Source organism: Salvelinus alpinus, chromosome 3 (genome assembly GCF_045679555.1).
Source record: "Salvelinus alpinus chromosome 3, SLU_Salpinus.1, whole genome shotgun sequence".
Classification (NCBI taxonomy): domain Eukaryota; kingdom Metazoa; phylum Chordata; class Actinopteri; order Salmoniformes; family Salmonidae; genus Salvelinus; species Salvelinus alpinus.
In genome coordinates, this window is record NC_092088.1 from 44,314,468 (window position 1) to 44,335,232 (window position 20,765).

At 43.1% G+C, this 20,765-nt stretch overlaps 1 protein-coding gene and 1 long non-coding RNA gene across 4 annotated transcripts in view; one reads left to right on the forward strand and one right to left on the reverse strand.

Annotated features, from left to right (window-relative positions):
- The window catches only part of LOC139570774 (ninein-like protein), a 45,693-nt gene extending 43,939 nt beyond the window's left edge, over positions 1-1,754 (reverse strand). Inside the window, exon 1 of one of the 2 annotated variants that reach the window (XM_071392925.1) lies at positions 1,373-1,754. The gene's annotated coding sequence lies outside the window, so the exon portion shown is untranslated. The remainder of the gene's footprint in view (positions 1-1,372) is intronic. The other variant, XM_071392927.1, reaches the window with a different exon arrangement.
- On the forward strand, positions 1,049-19,638 carry LOC139570776 (uncharacterized). 2 transcript variants are annotated; one of them, XR_011674164.1, is made up of 3 exons: positions 1,049-1,193; positions 14,201-14,354; positions 15,287-19,638. It is a non-coding gene; the product is annotated as an uncharacterized lncRNA (long non-coding RNA). The 2 variants fall into 2 exon arrangements; XR_011674165.1 differs by having other exon boundaries at positions 15,310-19,638.
- The last annotated feature ends 1,127 nt before the right edge of the window (positions 19,639-20,765 follow it).

The following is a 20,765-nucleotide window of genomic DNA, read 5'->3' on the forward strand; positions in this document are numbered from 1 at the left end:
AATTGCCCACTGTGCAAAGAAATATATAGCCTGTCTAATGTCATGCATTAACAGACTAGTCATAGTTTGTTCTAACCCAGCATTGGACTAAAGGATCCTAACGTTACACCTTAGTCCAAGGACCTTACATGGGCTCCCGAGTTGCGCAGCGGTCTAAGGCACTGCATCTCAGTGCTAGAGGTGTCACTACAGACCCTGGTTCGATTCCAGGCTGTATCACAACCGGCCGTGATTGGAAGTCCCATAGGGCTGTGCAAAATTGGCCCAGCGTCGTCCGGGTTGTAAATAACAATTTGTTCTTAGCTGACTTGCCTAGTTAAACAAAGATCAAATAAAAAAAGATACATGTTCTGTTTAAAGGGCTAATTGGCTCTGGAAGACAAATCAGCCAAATACTCCATCTAAACACGAATCATGCTGTATGGTCCTAGAAACATAAATCCCTCTACTTTCATATCACACAAAAATAATTTCACAAATGCAAAACACATTTACACTACACCACAGGTTGCCAATGGCACCTTAACTGGGGAGGAAGAGCTCATAGTAGGCTTAAGGCTGGAACAGTAAAGAACACATTAAACACATGTTTTCCATGTGTTTGATACCATTCCATACACTCCATTCCAGACATTATTATGAGCAGTACTCCCATATGTAGCCTCGTACGCTGTTTTAATCGGTTAACACAGTTGCGGCCTACAGTGTTTTTTAGTGACAACACATTTGTGGCATCAGTCTTCCCTTTACACACGTGTTCAGAGATGCATAAAGCCCATTAGCACAGGTAGTCCACTCGGTCTTCCATCCGTTTTCAGTAAACAAGCGCTGTAACATGGAAATAAGACCGTGTGGGAACCTTAACCCTTAGGTGTGTATCAATTTAACACACATATTTTTTGCATTATTATTTCTTGCCAATATAAAATAACCTCCTTATGCTTTCAAAACCGTACCGCAAGTAATGCTTAATTTTCAGGCAGAAAACACGGCTCTTAACAAAACTCCCCCAGAAAACGCCATCCAATGACTTGTGTAATGTAATAGAACAGAGGCGTGATCAAGGGCTAAATTCATTCTATCACAGATTGATCAATACTAGGCAGCAGGCTTCTTGGCTTGAAGTAGCAAGCGTGAGTCGGCTATGCTTCACCATGGGAACGGAAAACCAGCCATGACGAAACAAAGATAAGGTAAAATAGAAGAAAAAAAGGCTACAAAGTAGCCTATCCAAACTATCCACTTTTCGCGCACTCTATGAACTAAAACCGTTACTATGTAACGTTAGCATTATCCTATCCATTTGTAAACAATAATTATTGCCATTTTCTGACAGAGTAGGCTAGCCTAATAATAATTAAATTGTTCTTACCGTTTTAACAGTAGCCTACACCGAAGCCTCTAAGAATAGTCACAGCTGGTCCAACATGAGCATCGGATTATGTTTTTCTTTATGAAAATATGAAGATGGTTCCGTCTGTTTCGGTGTTATTTTATTGAAAACGGGTCATGTTTGCATAGCTCTTGTCTATGAAGTGACCACAAGTAGATATATGCGTGGCGGGTGGAAATCTCACTTCTTACGTGGGTTACAGAGGGAAGATCTATCTCAATATCCTCCTAGCGTCCACTGGAGACTGGCACTCAGAAGTACCGAAAGCTAGGCTACGCTGTGCTTTGCTATGATGCTCAGCACGAGCCTTGAGGCGTTTGAATAAAACGTGCGCGTTATTTTTGCACAGGCGTGGCTGACGCATGCCAGATCTTACAAGGCATGGATAGGTATTTTATGTATCAGCTAACCATATCATATCTTATCGCAACCTGTCGGTCAATGGCGCGGTCGATGACGTGGCACGCAAACCATTGGTTGATGCATGCAACGTCTGAGCAGGGGAATGCAACCATTTTCATGCTGGAGGCTCAAGCTCGCACCCCCTGCTGGTCAGACAGTTGTCTATTTGTATTTAGAATCAGAGAGCTGGGGCTTGTACGAGTGCAGGCAACTGCCGACTGACTGATCTACAAATCAACTTGGCTTGCATCATAAATAACGACTCATTGTTATTTGCAGATCAGTCAATCATTCACAATTTACCCATCATACATCATGGTTTTGATCCTCTCGAACACTGCCCTAGTTTACATGACTGACTGCTCCAGACTGTAGTGCCAAATTAATAGTCTATTAGCTGTATGCCTGCACAATAGGCTACAAAAGACACCTTTCCCACTTAGGTATACTAAAGCATTCTGTGCTAAATATATGTTTATTTATTTATTTTATTTCACCTTTATTTAATCAGGTAGGCCAGTTGAGAACAAGTTCTCATTTACAACTGTGACCTGGCCAAGACAAAACAAAGCAGTGCGACAAAAACAACACAGTTACACATGGGATAAACGAACGTACAGCCAATAACACAATAGAAAATCTGTATACAGTGTGTGCAAAAGAAGGAGGTAAGGCAATAAATAGGCCATAATGGCGAAGTAATTACAATTTAGCAATTAACACTGGTGTGATAGAAGTGCAGATGAGGAAGTGCAAGTATACATACTGGTGTGCAAAGGAGCAGAAAATAAAAATATGGGGATGCGGTAAGTAGTTGGTTGGATGGGCTATTTACAGCTGCAGCGATGGGTAAGCTGCTCTGACAGCCAATGCTTGAAGTTAGTGAGGGAGATATAAGTCTCCAACTTCAGTGATTTTTGCTATTCGTTCCAGTCATTGGCAGCAGAGAACTGGAAGGAAAGGCGGCCAAAGTAGGTGTTGGCTTTGGGGATGACCAGTGAAATATACCTGCTGGAGTGTGTGCTACGGGTGGGTGTTGCTATGGTAACCAGTGAGCTGAGATAAAGCGGAGCTTTACCTAGCAAAGACTTATGGATGACCTGGAGCCAGTGGGTTTGGCGACGAATATGTAGCGAGGACCAGCCAACGAAACATACAGGTCGCAATGGTGGGTAGTATATGGGGCTTTGGTGACAAAACAGATGGCACTGTGATAGACTGCATCAAATTTGCTGAGTAGAGTGTTGGAGGCTATTTTGTAAATGACATCGCCGAAGTCAAGGATCGGCAGGATAATCGGGTATGTTTGGCAGCATGAGTGAAGGAGGATTTGTTGCGAAATAGGAAGCCGATTCTAGATTTAATTTTGGATTGGAGATGCTTAATGCGAGTCTGGAAGGAGAGTTTACAGTCTAGCCAGACACCTAGGTATTTATAGTTGTCCACATATTCTAAGTCAGAACCGTCCAGAGTAGTGACGCTGGGCGGGCGGGCGGGTGCAGGCAGCAACCGGTTAAAGAGCATGCATTTAGCTTTCCTAGCGTTTAAGAGCAGTTGGAGGCCACGAAGGAGTGTTATATGGCATTGAAGCTCGTTTGGAGGTTTGTTAACAGTGTCCAAAGAAGGGCCAGATGTATACAGAATGGTGTCGTCTGCGTAGAGGTGGATCAAAGAATCACCTGCAGAAAGAGCGACATTATTGATATATACAGAGAAAAGGGAATTGAACCCTGTGGCACCCCCATAGAGACTGCCAGAGGTCCGGACAACAGGCCCTCCGATTTGACACACTGAACTCTGTCTGATAAGTAGTTAGTGAACCAGACGAGGCAGTCAGAGAAACCAAGGCTCTTGAGTCTGCCGATAAGAATACGGTGATTGACAGAGTCGAAAGCCTTGGCCAGGTCGATGAAGACGGCTGCACAGTACTGTTTATTATCGATGGTAGTTATATCGTTTAGGACCTTGAGCGTGGCTGAGGTGCACCCTGACCAGCTCGGAAACCGGATTGCATAGCAGAGGAAGTACAGTGGGATTCGAGATGGTCGATGATCTGTTTGTTCACTTGGCTTTCGAAGACTTTAGAAAGGCAGGGCAGGATGGATATACAGTTGAAGTCAGAAGTTTACATACACCTTAGCCAAATACATTTGAACCCAGTTTTTCACAATTTCTGACATTTAATCCTAGTAAAAATTCCCTGTCTTAGGTCAGTTAGGATCACCACTTTATTTTAAGAATGTGAAATGTCAGAATAATAGTAGAGAGAATGATTTATTTCAGATTTTATTTCTTTCATCAAATTCCCAATGGGTCAGAAGTTTACATACACTCAAATAGTATTTGGTAGCATTGCCTTTTAATTGTTTAACTTGGGTCAAATGTTTCAGGGAGCCTTCCACAAGCTTCCCACAATAAGTTGGGTGAATTTTGTCCCATTCCTCCTGACAGAGCTGGTGTAACTGAGTCAGGTTTGTGGGCCTCCTTGCTCGCACACGCTTTTTCAGTTCTGCCCACAAATTTTCTATAGGATTGAGGTCAGGGCTTTGTGATGGCCAGTCCAATACCTTGACTTTGTTGTCCTTAAGCCATTTTGCCACAACTTTGGAAGTATGCTTGGGTCATTGTCCATTTAGAAGACCCATTTGCCACCAAGCTTTAACTTCCTGACTGATGTCTTGAGATGTTGCTTCAATATATCCACATAATTTTACTTCCTCAGGATACCATCTATTTTGTGAAGTGCACCAGTCCCTCCTGCAGCAAAGCACCCTGACAACATGATGCTGCTACCCCCGTGCTTCACGGCTGCGATGCTCTTCTTCGGCTTGCAAGTCTCCCCCTTTTTCCTCCAAACATAACGATGGTCATTATGACCAAACAGTTCTATTTTTGTTTCATCAGACCAGAAGACATTTCTCCACAAAGTACGATCTTTGTCCCCAAATGCAGTTGCAAACCGTAGTCTGATTTTTAATAGCGGTTTTGGAGCAGTGGCTTCTTCCTTGCTGAACGGACTTTCAGGTTATGTCGATATAGGACTTGTTTTACTGTGGATATAGATACTTTTGTACCTGTTTCCGCCAGCATCTTCACAAGGTCCTTTACTGTTGTTCTAGGCTTGATTTGCACTTTTTGCACCAAAGTATGTTCATTTCTAGGAGACTGAACGCATCTCCTTCCTGAGCGGTATGACGGCTGCGTGGTCCCATGGTGTTTATACTTGCGTACTATTGTTTGTACAGATGAACGTGGTACCTTCAGGCATTTGGAAATTGGTCCCAAGGATGAACCAGACTTGTGGAGGTCTACATTTTTTTATGAGGTCTTGGCTGATTTCTTTTGATTTTCCCATGATGTCAAGCAAAGAGGCACTGAGTTTGAAGGTAGGCCTTGAAACAGGTACACCTCCAAATGACTCAAATGATGTCAATTAGCCCATCAGAAGCTTCTAAAGCCATGACATCATTTTCTGGAATTTTCCAAGCTGTTTAAAGGCACAGTTATCTTGGTGTATGTAAACTTCTGACCCACTGGAATTGTGATACAGATACCTAACCGACTTGCCAAAACTATAGTTTGTTAACAAGACATTTGTGGAGTGGTTGAAAAATGAGTTTTAATCTGTAGGTCTGTAACAGTTTGCATCTAGATTGCCTCCCCCTTTGAAGAGGGGGATGACCGCGGCCGCTTTCCAATCTTTAGGAATCTCAGACGATACGAAAGAGAGGTTGAACAGACTAGTAATAGGGGTTGCGACAATGGCGGCAGATAATTTTAGGAAAAGAGGGTCCAGATCGTCTAGCCCAGCTGATTTGTAGGGATCCAGATTCTGCAGCTCTTTCAGTACATCAGCTGTCTGGATTTGGGTGAAGGAGAAGCGGGGGGCTTGGGCCAGTAGCTGCGGGTGGTGCAAAGCTGTTGGGGTAGCCAGGTTGGGGTAGCCAGGTGGAAAGCGTGGCCAGCCGTAGAAAAATGCTTATTGAAATTCTCGATTTTCGTGGATTTATCGGTGGTGACAGTGTTTCCTAGCCTCAGTGCAGTGGGCAGCTGCGAGGAGGTGCTCTTACTCTCCATGGACTTTACAGTCTCCCAAAACTTTTTGGAGTTAGTGCTGCAGGATGCACATTTCTATTTGAAAAAGTTAGCCTTAGCTTTCCTAACTGACTGTGTATATTGGTGTCTGACTTCCCTGAAAAGTTGCATATCGCAGGGACTATTCAAAGCTTGGGCAGTGCGCCACAGGATGTTTTTGTGCTGGTCAAAGGCAGTCAAGTCTGGAGTGAACCAAGGGCTATATCTGTTCTTAGAACTACATTTTTGGAAAGGGGCATGCTTATTTAAGATGGTGAGGAAGGCACTTTTGAAGAACAACCAGGCATCCTCTACTGACGGGATGAGGTCAATATCCTTCCAGGATACCTGGGCTAGGTCGATTAGAAAGGCCTGCTTGCAGAAGTGTTTTAGGGAGCATTTGACAGTGATAAGGGGTGGTCGTTTGGCCGTGGACCCATAACGGACGCAGGCAATGAGGCAGTGATCGCTGAGATCCTGGTTGAAAACAGCAGAGGTGTATTTAGAGGGCAAGTTGGTCAGGATGATATCTATGAGGGTGCCCATGTTTACGGATTTGTGGTTGTACCTGGTAGGTTCCTTGATAATTTGTGTGAGATTGAGGGCATCTAGCTTAGATTGTAGGACGGCCGGGGTGTTAAGCATATCCCAGTTTAGGTCACCTAACAGTACGAACTCTGAAGATAAATGGGGGGGGGGGCAATCAATTCACATATGGTGTCCAGGTCACAGCTGGAAGCTGAGGGGGGTCTATAACAAGCGGCAACAGTGAGAGACTTATTTCTGGAGAGATGGATTTTTAAAAGTAGTAGCTCGAACTGTTTGGGCATAGACCTGGAGAGTAAAACAGAACTCTGCAGGCTCTCTCTACAGTAGATTGCAACTCCGCCCCCTTTAGCAGTTCTATCTTGAAGGTAAATGTTGTAATTAAAGATGGAAATGTCAGAATTTTTGGTGGCCTTCCTAAACCAGGATTCAGACGGCTAGGACATCAGGGTTGGCGGAGTGTGCTAAAGCAGTGAATAAAGCAAACTTAGGGAGGAGGCTTCTGATGTTAACATGCATGAACCCAAGGTTTTTCCGGTTACAGAAGTCAACAAATGAGAGCGCCTGGGGACACACAGGGCCTGGGTTAACCTCTACATCACCAGAGGAACAGAGGAGTAGGATAAGGGTACGGCTAAAGGCTATAAGAACTGGCCGTCTACTGCGTTCGGAACAGAGAGTAAAAGGAGCAGACTCCTGGGCGTGGTAGGATAGATTCAGGGCATAATGCACAGACAAGGGCATGGTAGGGTGCGAGTACAGTGGAGGTAAACCTAGGCATTGAGTGACTATGAGAGAGGCTGCATCTTTGGAAGCGCCAGTTAAACTAGGTGCGGTCTCCGCATGTGTGGGGTGTGGGACAAGGGAGCTAACCGAGGCATGCAGAGCGGGACTAGGGGCTCCGCAGTAAAACAAAACAATGAGAGCTACCCTAAACAACAGTATACAAATACCTGCAAACAGTAGCTTAAATACCTGCAAACAGTAGCTTAACAGTAGCTTAACTAATATAATAATATATTACAGCACATAAGTAGTCTCATGACCACAAAAATGCAAAATAGTCTGGGTAGCCATTTGATTAGCTGTTCAGGAGTCTTATGGCTTTGGGGTAGAAGCTGTTAAGAAGTTTTTTGGACTTAGACTTGGCGCTCCGGTACTGCTTGCTGTGCAAAAGCAGAGAGAACAGTCTATGACTAGGGTGGCTGGAGTCTGACAATTTTTTAGGGCCTTCCTCTGACACTGCCTGGTATAGATGTCCTGGATGGCAGGAAGCTTGGCCCCAGTGATGTACTGGGCTGTACGCACTACCCTCTGTAGTGCCTTGTGGTCGGAGGCCAAGCAGTTGCAATACCAGGCGGTGATGCAACCAGTCAGGATGCTCTCGATGGTGCAGCTGTATAACTTTTGTGAGGATCTGAGGACCAATTCCAAATCTTTTCAGTCTCCAGAGGGGGAATAGGCTTTGTCGTGCCCTCTTCACAACTGTCTTGGTGTGTCCAACCGCAGACCACGTGTAACCACACCAGCCCAGGACCTCCACATCTAGCTTCTTCACCTGTGGGATCATGAGACCAGCCACCCGGACAATTGATGAAACTGAGCAGTATTTTTGTCTTTTGTCTGTAATAAAACCCTTTTGTGGGGCCTGGCTGCCGAGTGGGTGGGCCTGACTCCCAAGTGGGTGAGCCTATGCCCTCCCAGGCCCACCCATAGCTGCACCCCTGCCCAGTCATGTGAAATCCATAGTTTAGGGCCTAATGAATTTATTTAATTTGAATGATTTCCTTATGTGAACTGTAACTGAGTAAAATCTTTGAAATTGTTGCATGTTGCGTTTATATTTTGTTCAGTATATATATATATATTTGTAATTTTTTGGGGCAGTGTATGTTGATTAATGAACATTTTGCCTTCCCCTAATGGAATTTAATATTCTTGTGTACATGTTTTACCCCAGTCCAGTTGGTGGCAACAATTCTCCTTTTGAGTGTAGTTAGCCATAAAACCCAAAGAAGAAAAAGATGCGATGCTCTCGAGCATCTCACTGCTACTTTTCTAGATGACTGTTGGGAATATACTAGTAGACAAGGCAGTGGTTTTGGTTGGACAGTTTGCTGATGAGAGTGGTATGAGGGAGTTGGAGGTTGGCTCTTCTGTGGTGATAAGGGATGTTCCTCGATGGTTACTCCCAGATCCTGTTGTTGATTTAACCTTGGTAGAGAAAAGGAAAGATTGATCAGAAGTCAGTGATATAGGGAAACTGGTTGACAATTACATTGGAATAAGTTTGATGCTTTTTTTTACCGCTTTTCACACATGGATCCAAGGACCCAGATAGTGGGCGCACAGGAGCAGGCATTTACATTCCTGAATTTGATATGGAGATATGTAGAAGACTTACAGGTGAACTGTCAGTATTCTCCGTTGAACTGTTGGCAATAGTAGTTGCTTCCAGTGGGTGGAGGAATTACAACCTGTTAGAATTATAGTATGCTCAGATTCTCTGTCTGTATTGAATAGTTTATCATCTGGTAAATCTAATAGGAGTGACCTACTATTGGAGGTATTCATATTATTATGGAGAATTGAGAGACTGGGTGTAGTAGTGAGATTCTGCTGGGTCCCAGTACATTTGTGTGTGGAAGGGAATGAAATTGAAACAAGATGATTGATATTCATTTTCGACTGGGTAGAGGTCAGATCAAATGTAAGATCAGAGCCATTTTGATAGATGTGTGGCAGAAGAGATGGGACTCTGAGCCCAAGGGCCGGCATTTATAATCTCTCCAAAGAAATGTTGGTGGACCAAGATTCAAAAGTCAGATTAGGAAGGAAGAGGTGGTGTTTGCTTGATTGCACTTAGGACATTGTACATTATTCTCATCATTACATCTGGTTGGCAAGTATGTGAATGGTTTGTGTCTGGAGTGTATGGGAGATGAAACGGTGTAAGAAAGGTCCAAGAGGCTCCTTAACAGCTTCTACCCCCAAGCCATAAGGTTTACATTGACACTACGATGCAGTGCCTTAGACCACTGCACTACTCGGGAGGCCTTCCCTAGTGATTTTACCCACACACCAGTATTAATGCAAGTCTATTTAGCAAATCCACTCCCTGTACTCCATGTCATGTACCAAAGAGACTGGCTTTTCTTCCATCATTAAATTAACATTCTATCAGAGAACAGAGGATTTGATCACCCTCACAGCTATCCTCCAATCACAACAATTATGCAAATATTGGAACTCTCAATTTTCTCCACAGAACACGTTGGTATCCGGTTGCTAAGCAACCGTTTTTGTTTGTCCAGACAAACCAGTGTTAAGTTGCTTGCCCTTGGTTGGACAGTTTGCTGATGAGAGTGGTATGAGGGAGTTGGAGGTTGGCTCTTCTGTGGTGATAAGGGATGTTCCTCGATGGTTACTCCCAGATCCTGTTGTTGATTTAACCTTGGTAGAGAAAAGGAAAGATTGATCAGAAGTCCCTTTACACTATACTGCAATTCCAACTACAAAACGCCATAGCTTTACAACAACTTGCCTAGCCAACAGCTAAATGTTTGTTTTTGTCTTTGCTATAAATTCTAAATCTTTTTTCGAGGCTCCACATGGAAAATATTAATGTTATTTCCAACAACCAATGAGCAGTCTCTTTGGCAATGACAAGTAGTGGAATGTTAGCTAAAGAGACTGGTATTCAGACTAGATGTAACACGCTGTCCTGTAAAGACTTACACAATTATTGTATTGCTATGATCAATCAGATAAACATGAATAGGTAAATGGGACATGTAAATGTGTCAAAGTAATTGGTTACAATTAATCATTATTGGTTAGAGTTATATGCTATTTTCCACCTCAACTGCTAATTTTTGTTCTGAATTTATTGTAATTTCTATCTTTCAATAAAGATGTGAGCTCGTTTTCCACAGTTCACGTTTTTGTTGATTATTATGAACCTTTTTGCACTGTAGCTGGCTGTGTGGACTTTCCTGTACAACTGTCATTTTTATGAAACCATTTCCACAACAAGTAACATTTTTTTTTTTAAAGCATTGACTGGGAAAATTGTTTCGAACAGTCATGCAACTCAGAATTCCAACTCGGGAACTCAGCCCTCTTTCTAGAGCTCCGACTTTCTGACCTGAAGATCACTGAAATTTCTCGAAATTGAGTTTCCATTGATCATCTTTGAGATGTTTCAACAACTTGGAGTCCACCTGTGGTAAATTCAATTGACTGGACATGATTTGGAAAGGCACACACCTGTCCAAATAAGGTCCCACTGTTGACAGTGCATGTCAGAGCAAAAACCAAGCCTGGAGGTTGAAGGAATTGTCCGTAGAGCTCCGAGATTTTGAAGATCCCCAAGAGCACAGTGGCCTCCATCATTCTTAAATGGAAGAAGTTTGGAACCACCAAGACTCTTCCTAGAGCTGGCCGTTCACCGAAACTGAGCAATCGGGGGGAGGAGGGCTTTGGTCAGGGAGGTGACCAAGAACCCGATCATCACTCTGACAGAGCTCCAGAGTTCTTCTGTGGAGATGGGAGAACCTTGCAGAAGGACAACCAACTCTGCAGAACTCCACCAATCAGGCCTTTATGGTAGAGTGGAAGCCACTCCTCCTCGGAAGCCATTCGTCAGTTAAAGGCACATGACAGCCCGCTTGTAGTTTGCCAAAAGGCACCTAAAGGACTTGCAGACCATTAGAAACAAGATTCTCTGGTCTGATGAAACCAAGATTGAACTTTTTGGCATGAATGCCAAGCATCACGTCTGGAGGAAACCTGGCACCATCCCTACGGTGAAGCATGGTGGTGGCAGCGTCATGCTGTGGGGATGTTTTTCAGCGGCAGGGACTGGGAGACTAGTCAGGATTGAGGGAAAGATGAAAGGAGCAAAGTGCAGAGATCTTTAATGAAAACCTGCTCCAGAGCGCTCAGGACCTCAGACTGGGGCGAAGGTTCACCTTCCAATAGGACATCAACCCTACTGTAAGTACACAGCCAAGACAGCGCAGGAGTGGCTTCGGGACAAGTCTCTGAATGTCCTTGAGTGGCCCAGCCAGAGCCCGGACTTAAACCAGATCGAACATCTCTGGAGAGACTTGAAAATACCTGTGCAGTGACGCTCTCCATCCAACCGAACAGAGTTTGAGAGGATCTGCAGAAAAGAATGGGAGAAACTCCCCAAATACAGGTGTGCCAAGCTTGTAGCGTCATACCCAAGAAGACTCGAGGCTGTAATCGCTGCCAATGGTGCTTCAACAAAGTACTCAGTAAAGGGTCTCAATACTTATAAATGTTTTTTTAAATACATTTGCAAACATTTCTAGAAACCTGTTGAATCAATTTTAGAATAAGGCTGTAACGTAACATAATGTGGAAAACGTCAAGGAGTCTGAATACTTTCCGAATACACTGTAGGCTATATGCCAACAGTGTGCTGATAGTACTGGTTGGAAAATGCACATATTGTTTATGAGGATTTTAGAATATTCGCATGAAAATCTGTAGCCAATTGGATGGAAACCTAGCTTGTGTCAGTGACAAAACAGCACAAGTCAGAGTAAATGTTTTATGATTATATCTTGCTCAGCAGACCAGAGAATGTCCATGAGAGCCTATGTGTGTACAGAGGTTGATTGCCAATATACTGGATTATACACTGGATTGTTACCAATTTTTGTTACTGTTTATATACCTCTCCGGTATTTATATACTGGATTATTGACATAACTCACTGTAATATACAGTGGGAAGAACAAGTATTTGATACACTGATGATTTTGCAGGTTTTCCTACTTACAAAGCATGTAGAGGTCTGTAATTTTTATCATAGGTACACTATAACTGTGAGAGACGGAATCTAAAACAAAAATCCAGAAAATCACATTGTATGATTTTTAAGTGATTCATTAGCATTTTATTGCATGACATAAGTATTTGATACATCAGAAAAGCAGAACTTAATATTTGGTACAGAAACCTTTGTTTGCAATTACAGAGATCATACATTTCCTGTAGTTCTTGACCAGGTTTGCACACACTGCAGCAGGGATTTTGGCCCACTCCTCCATACAGACCTTCTCCAGATCCTTCAGGTTTCGGGGCTGTCGCTGGGCAATTCAGCTCCCTCCAAAGATTTTCTATTGGGTTCAGGTCTGGAGACTGGCTAGGCCACTCCAGGACCTTGAGATGCATCTTACGGAGCCACTCCTTAGTTGCCCTGGCTGTGTGTTTCGGGTCGTTGTCATGCTGGAAGACCCAGCCACGACCCATCTTCAATGCTCTTACTGAGGGAAGGAGGTTGTTGGCCAAGATCTCGCGATACATGGCCCCATCCATCCTCCCCTCAATACGGTGCAGTCGTCCTGTCCCCTTTGCAGAAAAGCATCCCCAAAGAATGATGTTTCTACCTCCATGCTTCACGGTTGGGATGGTGTTCTTGGGGTTGTACTCATACTTCTTCCAAACATGGCGAGTGGAGTTTAGACCAAAAAGCTCTATTTTGTCTCATCAGACCACATGACCTTCTCCCATTCCTCCTCTGGATCATCCAGATGGTCATTGGCAAACTTCAGACAGGCCTGGACATGCGCTGGCTTGAGCAGGGGGACCTTGCGTGCGCTGCAGGATTTTAATCCATGACGGCGTAGTGTGTTACTAATGGTTTTCTTTGAGACTGTGGTCCCAGCTCTCTTCAGGTCATTGACCAGGTCCTGCCGTGTAGTTCTGGGCTGATCCCTCACCTTCCTCATGATCATTGATGCCCCACGAGGTGAGATCTTGCATGAAGCCCCAGACCGAGGGTGATTGACCGTCATCTTGAACTTCTTCCATTTTCTAATAATTGCGCCAACAGTTGTTGCCTTCTCACCAAGCTGCTTGCCTATTGCCCTGTAGCCCATCCCAGCCTTGTGCAGGTCTACAATTTTTTCCCTGATGTCCTTACACAGCTCTCTGGTCTTGGCCATTGTGGAGAGGTTGGAGTCTGTTTGATTGAGTGTGTGGACAGGTGTCTTTTATACAGGTAACGAGTTCAAACAGGTGCAGTTAATACAGGTAATGAGTGGAGAACAGGAGGGCTTCTTAAAGAAAAACTAACAGGTCTGTGAGAGCCGGAATTCTTACTGGTTGGTAGGTGATCAAATACTTATGTCATGCAATAAAATGCAAATTAATTACTTAATCATACAATGTGATTTTCTGGATTTTTGTTTTAGATTCCGCCTCTCACAGTTGAAGTGTACCTATGATTAAAAATTAGACCTCTACATGCTTTGTAAGTAGGAAAACCTGCAAAATCGGCAGTGTATCAAATACTTGTTCTCCCCACTGTATCTACTGCTGTATATAGCATTCTTAGTATATATTTTTGGTGTATATACACATATATTGCATTTGGATTACTGATAGTGTTATTTGGGTTGTTAACTGGCATTCGTGAGTTCTTGTTTTTTAGTTTTTCATTATTTGTGTACTTGTTTGACATTTTTACAGCATTGTTAGGAGCTAATAACACATATTTCGTTGCACCCGCTATAACATCACCTAAACTGTTTACGCAACCAATAAACTTTTTGATATCCTTTCTCATTGTTGGATATCCTATAGAATTAGGATGTCTGTTGTGACTTGCACTAATAGTGTAAATCTTTGAGTTTTTGATCATCTGTTACATGCTAAACATATTTATTAGAATTGCGGTGTTTTTCACCTGCTGCAATGTAATTTCACTTGTGTATTTCACAATGTCACCTTATGGCTTCACCCTTCCAGCTGACTCTAGGGCAGAACGTTTCTGACCTGGAGCTCAATATAACCCACAAGAACATGGTGATCGTGACCAACAAAGATACAGAGAGCACTGCAGACCTTGTCATCTGCTGCACAGGGATGAAAATCAACACTGCTGCCAATAGTTCCAACCTGAGTAAGTTGCTGAGTAAGTTGCTGAGTAATTGTCTTTCTTGTCCACTAGGGGGAGGCTTTGTGCCATGTGTGACTCCAAGGCAGCCAAAACCCCAAGATATACTGCTCAAAGCGCTGTTGATAAAACTACGACGAGAGTCCAAGATCTATGTAAAATAGTTTTGCTGGATATATAACAAAAACTTGTTTTATTCATCACAGTAATGCCCGGGAAAGCTAGCTGGTTAGATAAACTATATACATACATAAACTATATATATATATATTTTTTTTTAAATGTATGAACTGGCCTATTTAATGTTTGTTTTACCTGGTTACATACACATACTGTATGTTACATCATGATAAAGCACCTCACTTAACATTTAGTTCATTGGTCATGTAGTATGTGGCTAGGCTAGCTATGCACATTTGTTTGGGAAGACTATCCAATCCTAGTCTTAGAATGTATTGTGTACTGGGAGCAGTGGTAAAGTACTTAAGTAGTGCTTTAAAGTATTTTTACTTAAGTCGTTTTTGGGGTATATGTACTTCACTATTTATATTTTTGACTACTTTTATTTCACTACATTCTTAAAGAAAATATTTTCCCTGACAACCCAAAGTACTCGTTACATTTTAAATGCTTAGCAGGACAGGAAAAATGTGAAATTCACACACTTATGGTCTGGCGGACTCACAAAACACAAATGCATCTTTTGTAAATAATGTCTGTGTTGGAGTGTGCCCCTGGCTACATTTTTGGAAATGGTGCCGTCTGCTTTTCTGTGATACTTAAGTATATTTTAGCAATTACATTTACTTTTGATACTTAAGTACATTTAAAACCAAATACTTTTAGACTTTTACTCAAATAGTATTTTACTGGGTGACTTTCCCTTTAATTATTATTTTTTAAACTTTTGCCCCAATTTTGTGATATCCACTTGGTAGTTAGTCTTTCCCCATCACTGCAGCTCCCGTACGGACTCGGGAGAGGCGAAGGTCGACAGCCATGCGTCCTCCGAAACACGACCCGTACAACTGGTGACTGAGGTCAGCTTGCAAGCGCCCGGCCTACCACAAGGAGTCATTAGAGTGCGATGGGACAAAGACATCCCAGCCGGCCAAACTCTCCCCTAACCCGGACGACTTTGGGCTAATTGTGCGCCGCCTCATGGGTCTCCCAGTCACGGCCGGCTGTGACACAGCCTGGGATCGAACCCGGGTCTATAGTGACACCTCAAGCACTGCGATGCAGTGCCTTAGTCCGCTGCGCCACCTGGGAGGGCCGTTACTTTCACTTGAGTAACTTTCTAATAAGGTATCTATACTTTTACTCAAGTATGACAATTGGGTACTTTTTCCACCACTAACTGGAAGTCATTCAGGTGGGTATATAAACTTTTGTACAATTTGTATGCCTTAACCCTGTATTGTGCTATCTACATGCATTTACTGTCGTTTCGTTGTTGATAATTCAGATGGATGCCTAGCAGAGAATGGGTCCCTGAAAGTGAATGAGCACCTGCAGGTGGAGGGTTATGACAACGTGTATGCGGTTGGGGGGCAGTGCTAACGTCAAAGAGCCAAAGATGGTGTATCACTTAAGGCTCCACGCTGGGAGCCAACATCACCAACAGTCTGATGAGGAAGCCCCTGACATCTTACACTACATGACCAAAAGTATGTGGACACCTGCTCGTCGAACATCTCATTCTAAAATCATGGGCATTAATATGGAGTTGGTCCCCCCTCTGCTGCTATAACAGCCTCCACTCTTCTGGGAAGGCTTTCCGCTAGATGTTGGAACATTGCTGCAGGGGACTTGCTTCCATTCGCCCACAAGAGCATTAGTGAGGTTGGGCACTGATTTTGGGCGATTAGGCCTGGTTCGCAGTTCAAATTCATCCCAAAGGTGTTCGATGGGGTTGAGGTCAGGGCTCTGTGCAGGCCAGTCAAATTCTTCCACATCGATCTCGACAAACCATTTCTGTATGGACCTTGCTTTGTGCACTGGGGCATTGTAATGCTGAAACAGGAAAGGGCCTTCCCAAACTGTTGCCACAAAGTTGGACACAGAATCGTGTAGAATGTTGCATGCTGTAGCATTCATATTTCCCTTTACTGAAAGTAAGGGGTGTAGCCCGAACCATAAAAAACAGCCCCAGACAATTATTCCTCCTCCACCAAACTTTACAGTTGACACTATGCATTCGTGCAGGTAGTGTTCTCCTGGCATCCGCCAAACCCAGGTTCGTCCGTCGGACTGCCAAATGGTGAAGCGTGATTCATCACTCCAGAGAACGTGTTTCCACTGCCTCAGAGTCCAATGGCACAAGCTTTACACCACTCCAGCCAACGCTTGGCATTGCACATGGTGATCTTAGGCTTGTGTGCGGCTGCTCGGCCATGAAAACCCATTTCCTTAAGTTCACAACAAACAGTTATTGTGCTTCCAGGGGCAGTTTGGAAAGGAGGATACCTAGTCAGTTGTACAACTTCATGCCTTCAACTGAAATGTGTCTTCCGCATTTAACCCAATCCCTCTGAATTAGAGAGGTGTGGGAGGCTGACTTAATCGACATCCACGTCTTCCGCGCCCGGGGAACAGTGGGTTAACTGCCTTGCTCAGGGGCAGAATGACAGATGTTTACCTTGTCAGCTCAGGGATTCGATCCAGCAACCTTTCGGTTACAGGCCCAACGCTCTAACCACTAGGCTACCTGCCACCCATGGAAACCCATTTCATGAAGCTCCCAACTAACAGTTCTTGTGCTGACGTTGCTTCCAGAGGCAGTTTGGAACTCGGTAGTGAGTGTTGCAACCGAGGACAGATGATTTTTACGCTTCAGCACGCTGCGATTCCGTTCTGTGAGCTTGTTGCCTACAGGGGCAGCTCTAGCAGGGCTGAAATTTGACAAACTGACTTGTTGAAAAGGTGGCATCTTATGACGGTGCCATGTTGAAAGTCATTGAGCTCTTCAATAAGGCCATTCTACTGCCAATGTTTGTCTATGGAGATTGCATGGCTGTGTGCTCGATTTTATACACCTGTCAGCAACAGGTGTGGCTGAAATAGCCGAATCCACTCATTTGAAGGGGTGTCCACATTAGAGGCATGGCTGATTAATTAGGGCTGATTTCAAGTTCATAACAATCGATATTTTTGGAAGCTGATTATGGCTGATGACATTGCAATCCACGAGGAGACTGCGTGGTAGGCTGACCACCTGTTACGCGAGTGCAGCAAGGAGCCAAGGTAAGTTGCTAGCTAGCATTAAACTTCTTATAAAAAAAACAATCAATCTTAACATAATCACTAGTTAACTACACATGGTTGATGATATTACTAGTTTAACTAGCTTGTCATTCGTTGCATATAATCAATGCGGTTCCTGTTAATTTATCATCGAATCACAGCCTACTTCGCCAAACAGGTGATGATTTAACAAAAGCGCATTCGCGAAAAAAAGCACAATCATTGCACCAATGAACCTAACCATAAACATCAATGCCTTTCTTCACTTCTGGGTATATGTAGTAGTTTGGGCCGCCTAACTCTTTGCGAACTGTGTGAAGACCATTTCATCCTAAAAAAGACCGCAATTAATTTGCCAGAATTTTACATAATTATGACATAACATTGAAGGTTCTGCAATGCAACAGCAATATTTAGACTTAGGGTTGCCACCAGTTCGATAAAATACAGAATGATTCCATATTTAACTGAAATAATTAATGTTTTGTTTTCAAAATGATAGTTAACGGATTTGAACATATTAATGACCTAAGGCTCGTATTTGTGTGTTTATTATATTATAATTAAGTCTATGATTTGATAGAGCAGTCTGACTGAGCGGTGGTAGGCAGCAGCAGACTCGTAAGCATTCATTCAAACGGCACTTTCCTGCGTTTGGCAGCAGCTCTTCGCAATGCTTGAAGCACAGTGCTGTTTATTACTTCAAGCCTATCAACTCCCGAGGGTAGGCTGGCAAGACTATAGTGCCTATAAGAACATCCAATAGTCAAAGGTATATGAAATACAAATGGTATGGAGAGAAATAGTCCGATAATAACTACAACCTAAAACTTCTTAACTGGGAATATTGAAGACTCATGTTAAAAGGAACCAACAGCTTTCTCATGTTCTGAGTAAGGAACTTAAACGTTAGCTTTCTTACATGGCACATATTACACTTTCACTCTTCTCCAACACTGTTTTTGCATTATTTAAACCAAATTGAACACGTTTCATTATTTATTTGAGACTAAATGGATTTTATTTATGTATTATATTAAGTTAAAATAAGTGTTCATTCAGTATTGTTGTAATTGTCATTATTACAAATAGACATATATAAAAAAAAAAAAAAAGGCTTTTCGGTATCGGCTTTTTTTGGTCCTCCAATAAATCGGTATCGGCTTTGAAAAATCATAATCAGTCGACCTCTAGTCAACATGCTTTTGTTTATATTGTGTATTGCCCAGGTAAGTGAGCCTCACTCTCCTCTTCCTTTGCCTCTCCTGTAAACCCTACTCCCGTCAGAATGTTATTGTTTTGACCTTGATCTCTGACTATACTCATCAGTTTCGCACCAACCAATCTTCAGTTAAAACCGTTTCTCCCTAGTATTGTTTTTGACAATGCTGTCAGTGCCCGTTCTCAGATTTTCCTCTTGTTCCTCTTTGTTCCAACCAGATGATTGGAGGTAACATAGCACAGCACAGAACATTTTATATTGGTTATCTGTCCACCTGTTGTCCGGACAGGGAGTGTGACCATGCTGTTGGACATGGGCCATAATGATGGAGTGGGCCAATTCAATGGGCTATGGTTTCCCCACTGCCTCATCACCCAGGGAAAGAGCAAGAACCTGCTGCTGTGGAAAAGCTGGAAGGAGATGGGCCAGAAAGCTCCTGAACATGCGATACAGAACATTCTGGAACAAAAGAGTGCTGGCACGGCCATGAATGAGTGACTTATTCTGGTAACAGCTTGCAGATGGTTTGTTGTTCTGACATGACTTCATATTAAACCAGTGGCATATCTGAAAATGTCTTTACATTTTGCAAAATACTTAGTACATTGTATATTTTTGTCATTTAATGCCAGTGTGTATCTTCATGAAAAAAATTCAGCATTTTATGATACAATTTAAATAAATGTTGAAACGTAAAGATAATTCTTCACCAGCACTACATACTGTAAGTGCTGTACGAACATTAATCTCACTTACCTGCTTGCTCAACTTTTTTTTCTCCATCTTTGTCAAAAATACTACACTAAACAAAAATAAACTAAACATGCAACAATTTCAAAGATTTGACTGAGTTACAGTTCATATAAGGAAGTCTGTCAATTGAAATAAATTAATTATTCCCTAATCAATGGATTTCACAACTGGGAATACAGATATGCATCTGCCGGATACAGATACCTTAAAAAGTTCGTGTGGATCAGAAAACCAGTCAGTATCTGGTGTAACCGCTATTTACCTCATGCAGCTCGACACATCTCCTTCGCATAGAGTTGATCAGGCTGTTGATTGTGGCCTCTGTAATATTGTCCAACTCCTCTTCAATGGCTGTGCAAAGTTTCTGGATATTGGTAGAAACTGGAACATGCAGTCATACACATCGATCCAGAGCATCCCAAACATGCTCAATGGGTGACATGTCTGAGTATGCAGGCCATTAAAGAACTGGGACATTTTCAGCTTCCAGGAATTGTGTACAGATCCTTGCGACTTGGGGCCGTGCATTATCATGCTGAAACATGGTGATGGCGGCGGATGAATAGCACGACAATGGGCCTCAGGATCTCGTCACGGTATCTCTGTGCATTCAAATTGCCATTGATGAAATGCAATTGTCCATAGCTTATGCCTGCCCATAACCCCACCATCAGGGGGGGTTATGGGATGTTCATGTTGACATCAGCAAACCACTAGCCCACGCTGTCTACCACCTGCCTGCTACAGTTGAAATCGTGATTCAGCCGTGAAGTGCCAACTTCTCCAGTGCGGCAGTGGCCATCGAAGGTGAGCATTTGCCGGTTACGACAAACTGCAGTCAGGTCAAGACAAGCATGCAGATGAGCTTCCCTGAATTGGTTTCTGATAGTTTGTTCAGAAATCCTTTGGTTGTGCAAACCGACAGTTTCATCAGCTGTCCGGGTGGCTGGTCTTAAATGATCTTGCAGATGAAGTCTTATGTGGAGGTCCTGGGCTGGCGTGGTTACATTTGGTCTGAGGTTGAGGCTGGTAGGATACCTGCAAAATTCTCTAAAACATTGAAAGTGGCTTATGGTAGAGAAATTAAGTCAGCTCTGGTCATTACTGCAGTCAGCATGCCAATTGCACACTCCCTCAACTTGAGACATCTGTGGCAATGTGTTGACAAAACTGCACATGTGGCCTTTTGTCCCCAG